Below are 8,275 nucleotides of genomic sequence, written 5' to 3'. Positions count from 1 at the left end.
TAGTCCACTGTAGTTCTAAGGTATATCTAAGGTTTATTATTTTACTCTCACTCCTATTCGTCTACCTATAACCGTTTCTTTCTGTCATTCTGTTTGTTTCCCTTCCTTCCCTTCCTCTCTCCATCCCCTCCTGCTCAGTCCCTCCTAGTGTGTAATTGGGTAAGTGGCATGAGTTTGGATAGAGGTAAGAAAGAGCTAGGAGAGAAGGATGAAAGAAGGAGGAGAGCTGGGAGAAGGGGAGAGAGGGAGGACAGAAGAAGGAGGAGAGGGGAAGAGGGAGGAGAGAAGAGACAGGATTAGCAGACTCGGGAGAGGAGAGGAAGGGAAGGAAAGCAGAGAGATCACTTGAGTCTGTGAGGAAAGGGGTGGAATGGGGGAGTGAGGAGAGAGACCGACATGCATTTGGGACTGGCGTGACGCTGGCAGCAGTGGGCAAACTCACGGATGTGGCTCTCTTTACTATGGGTGCTTCCCTTTCACCTACACAAACACACATACACACTTGCAGGCCTGTATGTCCCAGTGAGCTGTAGTGTGTGTCATTGAGTGAAATCTGACTCCAGGTGTATCATGTCTTTGCGCCAGTAAGATGCCAGGCCTCAGGTTGTTTAGCTCGGCACCTGATACACAGATGCAGTAATAACACCACAACACCCAACTAACCAAAAACTGTCACCAAACCAACAGTTAACCAGAATGACATACCAACCACAGTGTACCTTACCCAGCCAAACTAAGCAGAGACTGACAAACTAACCACAGTTAAACTAAACAGTCAAGAAAGAGTAAGTGGCCAAAACTAAACCAAACCAAACCAAACCAAATCCAACCAACACCAAATGACTCAACTAACCAGGAAATCTATTGCTGTACGCTGAATCCTAATAAAAAGGTGTCTGACTTTACAGCAGAAAGAGAAAGACATTATGTCACAACCGTTTAGATACACGATATGGGACACTATCAACAAGTGGAAATACAATCTCAATGAGAGCGATGGAACTGGGGAGGAAGAGTAAAAATGTACAAGGGATAAGATGGAAAGTGGTTGCGGGACAGGGGTGTGTGTGCGTGGGTGTGTGCATGCGCATTTGTGTGCGTGTGTGAGTGTTCTCAATGCATTTACAATAATAATAAGGGACCAGATGAAAAAAGGGGGAAATAGAGGGGGGAAACAGAGAGTTGAGAAAGGGGGTAGAAGAGTAAGGAGGACTGGTCTGCCAGCTCAGTGATTAATGCACCACAGGCTGTATTGGAACTAAGCTCCTCAGCAACAGCACCTAGTGACCACGTAACACTCAGCCACACCAACAAGCAACTGAGGGCTCCAAGATTCAGTCCTTGCTAAATCAGATAACCTTGGCCAACACACACACACACACACACACACACACACACACACACACACACACAACACACACATACACACACACACACACACACACACACACACACACACACACACACACACACACACACACACACACACACACACACACACACACACACACACACACACACACACACACACCACAACTGTCTGTTTTCCCTTTGCATAGCAGTTGAATGAAATGGCACTAATGTGCTGCTGATATTTTACAGTTGTTTGTTTGTGATGTTTATCATGTCACTGTCAAGCCAAAAGCAATTTTCTACGTTGATTTTATTTAGATCTTTTGAAACTGAATTGTCTTCATGTTGCAAACTTCTATGCTCAGACCGATAAAAGATCATGTCCGGTAATTCAGAGAATGATCCATGTCTTGATTGCGTGCGTGTGCTTATGTGTTTATGTGTTTGTGTGTGTGTGTGTGTGTGTGTGTGTCCTGATATGCTCGTGGAAGGATCTCCTCGATCTTACTGCAAATACAGAAAAACTCAAATAAAATTAGCTGGCTGACTGTCGGTTAGTACACAGCCTTAGAGACATGCTTGAAATTAGCTCCCATCCAATGTTATGCTGACACACGCACGCACTCCAACACACACACACAGAGACAGACAGCCCTATTGGAGAGCAAACAGTGTGATGTCTTAAGCTAATCAGCCAGACTATGTATTAGTTATGATGAGGGATACTTCGCCTGCAGCCAGCCAGACAGAATAATTGAAACACCTCCAGATTTAGACTTCTATCTGTGCAATTATCCCTCTCAAAGATAATAAGCTAATTAAAATGTCTAGGTGTGTGTGTGTGTGTGTGTGTGTGTGTGTGTGTGTGTGTGTGTGTGTGTGTGTGTGTGTGTGTGTGTGTGTGTGTGTGTGTGTGTGTGTGTGTGTGTGTGTGTGTGTGTGTGTGTGTGTGTGTGTTTGTGCACACGTGCGTGCGTGTGTGTATAGGTGAGAGACAGAGAGGGACATTGACGAACGGTGCTCAAAATACAGTAATGAGTTCCAAATTACTGTAAATGAAAGGCGAGATCAATTTCCATAGATCATTAGCTTTAGGAAGGTATTTTTAAATATGGATCTAGGACAAAATAAATGAATTACATTAACTCGGCCCTTTTGGCATGAACTACATAAACTGACAAAATCTGATTACAAAGTAGGAAAAATCTTCACTGTATTCATAACAGAAACATGCACCACACGCGCGCACACACACACACACACACACACACACACACACACACACACACACACACACACACACACACACACACACACACACACACACACACACACACACACACACACACACACACAGAGGCACTTGGCTGGCAGCGTTGAAAAATCTGCTTTGAGGATCTTCTGCCTTTTTAGAGTCACGTAATCAAAGTTGTGTCAAAGTCTTCTTTCTTGGGCAAAATTCAACATTGACTGGGGAATTCTTCTGATCAAATGATGTTCTTTGTTGCTCAGGCAATTTTAATTGTGCATAATGCATTTGCCATGACAATCAATAATGAATTCATGATTGAAATCCACTAATCGTCCACAAGAGGGCAGCGTTGTGTAAATCAAATGGAGCATTGTCATTAACATTTGTATGCAACAGTGATTTGTCAGTCTAACTTCTACCTCGTTTTTTTCCTGCCTGCCTGCCTGCATCTCTGGCTGCCTGCCTGTCTGTCTCTTCTCTCTCTTTCTGGAACTGTCCTTCCTTCAGATTATGACTGCACAGACAAACAGTGGGAAGACAATGAAGGATCAGAGGCTATAAAAAAACCATGTGCACGCACGCAGGCACACAGGCACGCTCGTACAGCACAGTACAGCACAGTATGGCGCCCGGCTTATACTGAAACAATTTCTTCGTGTTATGTTGGTGTAAACGGTTACGATGATGAGTATCACCGACATCATAACCGTTACCTATAGCAGTGTTGTATAAAAATCAGCAGTAACTATGATACAGTCTGAAGTGGTGAAGTCAATTGAGGTCAACAGATCATGTCTGTAAAGCACTCCTCCCTTTCATCGCTCTCCTCACTTCCAAGTGTGTGTGTGTGTGTGTGTGTGTGTGTGTGTGTTTATATATGTTTGTGTGTTAGCATATACGTGTGTGTGCATTTATATATATATGTATGTGTGTGTGTGTGTGTGTGTGTGTGTGTGTGTGTGTGTGTGTGTGTGTGTGTGTGTGTGTGCGCGTGTGTGTGTCATGCTGCCGGTATCTCCTTCTAAATTGTGTTTGTATAGCTTTCCACACTTCCTTAATGTGGTTACCATCTCTGACCAATCAGAATCTCCCAGCTGGCCAGCTGTACCTGCCCCCTGAACCAAGGCCAGGAAGACCACATGGAATCCAACAATCATAAAGCAATCAGTTACTCAGATACCATCATAATCATGAATATAAATCATGTCATATTAAAATGTATCTGCAAAATAGAGTTGGGTGGAAAAAAACTGTCCTCAAAACAGTTGCTGGAAATGACATATGGCGAGTGAGACCCCAAGCAATGCAACATCATAAAACAATAAGCTAATTAGATAACATAAACACTGCAAATGCCAACTGCCAGAATCCTCCAACCCATTTCAAGTCAGCAAATTGAAGTCTTGCTCTAAATTTAATTAAGTAACACAACCTTGGTCTCAGAGAGAACACAATACAACACTTTATTAGAATCAATTATTAATAAAAAAGTGTGTAGTTAAATCATATACAGAAGCTCTGACACCTAAGACCTTAAGCTATTTAAAAAAAAGATATACTATATACAGTTGAAGTCGGAAGTTTACATACACCTTAGCCAAGTACATTTAAACTCAGTTTTTCATAATTCCTGACATGTAATAATTTAATAAAAATTCCCAGTCATGTCAGATTAATAGTAGAGAGAATGATTTGTTTCAGCATTTATTTCATCACATTCCCAGTGGGTCAGAAGTTTACATACACTGAATTAGTTTTTGGTAGCATTGCCTTTAAATTGTTATATATACACACATACACTGCTCAAAAAAATAAAGGGAACACTTAAACAACACAATGTAACTCCAAGTCAATCACACTTCTGTGAAATTAAACTGTCCACTTAGGAAGCAACACTGATTGACAATAAATTTCACATGCTGTTGTGCAAATGGAATAGACAACAGGTGGAAATTATAGGCAATTATCAAGACACCCCCAATAAAGGAGTGGTTCTGCAGGTGGTGACCACAGACCACTTCTCAGTTCCTATGCTTCCTGGCTGATGTTTTGGTCACTTTTGAATGCTGGCGGTGCTTTCACTCTAGTGGTAGCATGAGACGGAGTCTACAACCCACACAAGTGGCTCAGGTAGTGCAGCTCATCCAGGATGGCACATCAATGCGAGCTGTGGCAAGAAGGTTTGCTGTGTCTATCAGCGTAGTGTCCAGAGCATGGAGGCGCTACTAGGAGACAGGCCAGTACATTAGGAAATGTGGAGGAGGCCGTAGGAGGGCAACAACCCAGCAGCAGGACCACTACCTCCGCCTTTGTGCAAGGAGGAGCAGGAGGAGCACTGCCAGAGCCCTGCAAAATGACCTCCAGCAGGTCACAAATGTGCATGTGTCTGCTCAAACGGTCAGAAACAGACTCCATGAGGGTGGTATGAGGGCCCGACGTCCACAGGTGGGGGTTGTGCTTACAGCCCAACACCGTGCAGGACGTTTGGCATTTGCCAGAGAACACCAAGATTGGCAAATTTGCCACTGGCGCCCTGTGCTCTTCACAGATGAAAGCAGGTTCACACTGAGCACGTGACAGACGTGACAGAGTCTGGCGACGCCGTGGAGAACGTTCTGCTGCCTGCAACATCCTCTAGCATGACCGGTTTGGCGGTGGGTCAGTCATGGTGTGGGGTGGCATTTCTTTGGGGGGCCGCACAGCCCTCCATGTGCTCGCCAGAGGTAGCCTGACTGCCATTAGGTACCGAGATGAGACCCTCAGACCCCTTGTGAGACCATATGCTGGTGCGGTTGCCCTGGGTTCCTCCTAATGCTAGACCTCATGTGGCTGGAGTGTGTCAGTAGTTCCTGCAAGAGGAAGGCATTGATGCTATGGACTGGCCTGCCCGTTCCCCAGACCAGAATCCAATTGAGCACATCTGGGACATCATGTCTCGCTCCATCCACCAACGCCACGTTACACCACAGACTGTCCAGGAGTTGGCGGATGCTTTAGTCCAGGTCTGGGAGGAGATCCCTCAGGAGACCATCCGCCACCTCATCAGGAGCATGCCCAGGCATTGTAGGGAGGTCATACAGGCACGTGGAGGCCACACACACTACTGAGCCTCATTTTGACTTGTTTTAAGGACATTACATCAAAGTTAGATCAGCCTGTAGTGTGGTTTTCCACTTTTGAGTGTGACTCCAAATCCAGACCTCCATGGGTTAATACATTTGATTTCCATTGATAATTTTTGTGTGATTTTGTTGTCAGCACATTCAACTATGTAAAGAAAAAAGTATTTAATAAGAATATTTCATTCATTCAGATCTAGGATGTGTTATTTTAGTGTTCCCTTTATTTATTTGAGCAGTGTATATACTGTACCAGTGAAAAGTTTGGACACACCTACTCATTCAAGGGTTTTTCTATTTTCTACATTGTAGAATAATAGTGAAGACATTAAAACTATGAAATAACACATATGGAATCATGTAGTAACCAAAAAAGGCTTTAACAAATCAAGAACTTTCTCCAAGTGGTCGCAAAAATCATCAAGCGCTATGATGAAACTGGCTCTCATGAGGTCCGCCACAGGAAAGGAAGACCCAGAGTTACCTCTGCTGCAAAGCATAGGTTCATTAGAGTTACCAGCCTCAAAAATTGGAGCCCAAATAAATGCTTGACAGAGTTCAAGTAACAGACACATCTCAACATCAACTGTTTAGAGGAGACTGCGTGAATCAGGCCTTAATGGTCGAATTGCTGCACAGAAGCCACCACTAAAGGACACCAATGAGAAGAAGAGACTTGCTTAGGCGAAGAAACCTGAGCAATGGACATGAGGCTGGTGGAAATCTGTCCTTAGGTCTGATGAGTCCAAATTTGAGAGTTTTGGTTTTAACCACTGTGTCTTTGTGAGATGGCGAGTAGCTGAACGGATGATCTGAGTGGTTCCCACTGTGAAGCATGGATGTGGAGGTGTGATGGTGTGGGGGTGCTTTGCTGGTGGCACTGTCTCTGATTTATATATAATTCATGGCACACTTAACCAGCATGGCTACCACAGCATTCTGCAGCGATGTGCCATCCCATCTGGTTTGCTCTTAGTGGGACTATGATTTGTTTTACAACAGAACAATGACCCAACACACCTCCCAACACGCCTCCAGGCTGTGTAAGGGCTCTTTGACCTAGAAGGAGAGTGATGGAGTGTGGCATCAGATGACCTGACCTCAACAATCACCCGACCACAACCCAATTGAGATGGTTTGGAATGAGTTGGACAGACACAGCAGGGGTTCAAACTGTAGAACCCAGTTCCCACATTTGAATATAAACATGGATTTTATCAAAAAACGATGCTATTTTTTTTCTCTGGGACCCTCAGGATGACAAATCAGAGCAATATTACTGAATGTAAGTACATTATTTACCTTCAGAGGTGAATGTATCAAACCAGTTGCTGTGATAAAAGGCAACTGGTTTGATACATTCATACATACATTTTTGTTATGTACTCTCCTCAAATAGCATGGTATTTTTTTCACTGTAACAGCTACAGTGAAAGTTAGATTAACAAGAATGTAAGCTTTCTCCAGGACATGTCTATGTCAGTTGGCTGTCACTTACAACATCATTCTAGTCACATTAGCGCACGTTAGCAACAACCATCCCGGTATTGGGACACTGATCCTGTAGATATCAGAGAACACATTAAAAACAGAAAGCAAGTACTTCTTTGTACTTTGAGGCGCTATGCCCTTTTAGGGCTTTTAAGTTCCTCCTCCTCCCCTAATGTAGCAAAAATGTGTGGATTAAGTCATTATAAATGCATTGGAGAAAGACTGCCACTTCAATACTGTGGTCAGTGGTCAGTCTAATGTCCTCCCAGCTTCCCCGTCCCTATCCCTTGCATAGAGCCCATCTTCACTCTCACAAAAAATGGGATATTAACTATAATGGCAAACAAGGAATAGTAATAACTCTCCTAATTTGTCCAGAACTCTTATTCATAAATAAAATTACATTGTAGTATAAATAAATCCTTCTTTCCCAAGCCAAGCTCCCAGTTTTCCTCACCCCTTTACCCCCCCCCCCCAAGGCAAGCTTGTCCCACCCTCCCACCCTTGCCCACCCAAGTCAAACCCCCCATGTTTTGCCTCGCTCCCCTCTTCTCAGACACATTTACACCCATTCATACGTCGACTTACTCGTCCATTCTCCTTCATCCACATACAACATAAACCATAAACCAACATAAACCATATACAGTGAACACTGAAGAAATGACACTTTGCTACAATGTAAAAGTAGTGTACAGCTTGTATAACAGTGTAAATTTGCTGTCCCCTCAAAATACCTCAACACACAGCCATTCATGTCTAAACCCCTGGCAACAAAAGTGAGTACACCCCTAAGTGAAAATGTCCAAATTGGGCCCAAAGTGTCAATATTTTGTGTGGCCACCATCATCTTCCAGCACTGCCTCAACCCTCTTGGGCATGGAGTTCACCAGAGCTTCACAGGTTGCCACTGGAGTCCTCTTCCACTCCTCCTTGATGACATCACGGAGCTGGTGAATGTTAGAGACCTTGCACTTCTCCACCTTCCGTTTGAGGATGCCCCACAGATGCTCAATAGGGTTTAGGTCTGGAGACATGCTTGGCCAGTCCATCACCTTTA

The sequence above is a fragment of the Oncorhynchus kisutch genome, linkage group LG4 (genome assembly GCF_002021735.2).
Source record: "Oncorhynchus kisutch isolate 150728-3 linkage group LG4, Okis_V2, whole genome shotgun sequence".
Lineage (NCBI taxonomy): Eukaryota > Metazoa > Chordata > Actinopteri > Salmoniformes > Salmonidae > Oncorhynchus > Oncorhynchus kisutch.
Note: the sequence above shows the minus strand (reverse complement) of the source record.